Genomic DNA, 1997 nt, shown 5'->3' on the forward strand with positions numbered 1-1997 from the left:
ATACAAATCACACCGTGTTCTCATTACGGAGAAGAGGTTCTACAAACCTCACTAGCTGCGACCCCTGTGTGTTGGGCTTGGTTCAGGGAGCAGTCAGGTCCAGCGGTGAGAAGCACAGGCCCAGATACCCAGGCTCACTCTGACCAAATGTGAGCTCTGGGGACATTGTACAACCCATCTGTGCTTTTGCTAGGAATTTCTCATATGTAGCATGGAAGTGACGTTGCTACCACATACCATGTTTCCTCTGCATACGTAAAAATAAAAGATGATTGGCGCTAACTTTAAATAAACACAGTTTATGTGTTTAAAACAATACCACTGTTTTAAAATAGAAATTACAAAATTATAAGTTTTATAAGTTTTAATATTTTATCACAGAACAAACTTTCAATAAGAAACCACAATTTCCAAATGCTACCAATATCACAAATCTCCCCCAGGACACTCCTCATGCTCTGAGCCCCACTCTCTCCTCAGGTGTCTCACCCCAGAGCTTGCTAAATAGTAGGAGACATGCACATAGAGCCCTCTGTCTGCTGATGAAAACCGGCCCAGCCCTGACCCTGCAGCTCTGGGAGAGGAGACCCAGACCTGGCATTTTCAGGTGTTTTCATTTGGTGATCAGGACGGAACACAGAGGACGCACCATGGAGTTTGGGCTGAGCTGGGTTTTTCTTGTTGCTATTTTAAAAGGTAATTCATTGAGAACTATTGAAATTGAGTGTGGGTGGATAAGAGATAAACAGTGGATACATGTGGAAGTTTCTGACCGGGGTTTCTTCTTGTTTGCAGGTGTCCAGTGTGAGGTGCAGTTGGTGGAGTCTGGGGGAGGCTTGGTACAGCCTGGGGGGTCCCTGAGACTCTCCTGTGCAGCCTCTGGATTCATCTTCAGTGACTACTACATGGACTGGGTCCGCCAGGCTCCAGGGAAGGGCCTGGAATGGGTCTCACGTATTAGTAGTGGCAGTGGTGGTAGCACATACTACCCAGACTCTGTCAAGGGCCGATTCACCATCTCCAGAGACATTTCCAAGAACACGCTGTATCTGCAAATGAACAACCTGAGAGCTGAGGGCACTGCTGTGTATTACTGTGCGAAACACACAGTGAGGGGAAGTCAGTGTGAGCCCAGACACAAACCTCCCTGCAGAAACGTTCAGGGGAAATCAGCGGCAGGGGGCGCTCAGGACCCATTGATCAGAGTCAACCCAGAGGCAGGTGTAATGGAGGCTGATTTCCTGCCAGGATGTGGGACCTCATCTTTTCCTCACGGTTTCTCTAGTGAACCTCTTTACATTTATAATTCTGTGCTTCCTAATGTCATCTCTACATATTTTTAAAAGTATCATTTTAATATGAGGACGTATTCTCACATGCACCAAATGCAGATTGATGTTTACTGAGATGAAAAGGCCTCAACTACGGCCACCAAGATCAGAGTCCTAAGGAAGCTCAGGGGTGCCTGGTGAGTCATCTCCAATCAGACCCAGTACAGAAACCTCAGGGAGATTCCTGGACTGGAACAGTATTTAGGGATTCTGATCCCAGCCAACAGAGAGGCTGGGCCAGGGTCAGTGTCATGTAGAAGCTCACAGGTTTCACACCTGACCCTTCTCCTGACACTATATCCAATCAGTCTCAGCACTGACCTGGTGCTCCTTTGGCTCCCTATCCATGTTATTTCTTTAGAGTGTTTGTTCTCCATTTTTATTTGCTTTCCCTGCTTCCTGAAAAAGCAACAGATGGTCTCTGTGGTCTACATTCCAGGGCTCGAGGCATTTTCTTGGAGCTCAGGTGGGGCTCAGGCTGTGGCTCCTGCAGCCACATGGGAGAGGCTGATGGGACTTCCTTCCCTCCCCATCTGCTCAGGACCCTCCACTGTGTTGTGTGTAGACTCATCTGCGAATGCAGTTGGTCGATAATAGTGAAGGGGATAAACTTATTTTATCAAAATGGGATGTGGATGTGGAATTAACCCTGTTCAAGCCGTCAGA

General features: G+C 47.4%; 1 pseudogene across 1 annotated transcript; it reads left to right on the forward strand.

Moving 5' to 3' along the window:
* The first annotated feature begins 576 nt into the window (after positions 1-576).
* On the forward strand, positions 577-1200 carry LOC113221734 (annotated as a pseudogene). Its single transcript, XR_003308037.1, has 2 exons — positions 577-696; positions 796-1200. The product of XR_003308037.1 is annotated as an immunoglobulin heavy variable 3-23-like (transcript).
* The last annotated feature ends 797 nt before the right edge of the window (positions 1201-1997 follow it).

The sequence above is a fragment of the Piliocolobus tephrosceles genome, unplaced genomic scaffold (genome assembly GCF_002776525.5).
Source record: "Piliocolobus tephrosceles isolate RC106 unplaced genomic scaffold, ASM277652v3 unscaffolded_27243, whole genome shotgun sequence".
Lineage (NCBI taxonomy): Eukaryota > Metazoa > Chordata > Mammalia > Primates > Cercopithecidae > Piliocolobus > Piliocolobus tephrosceles.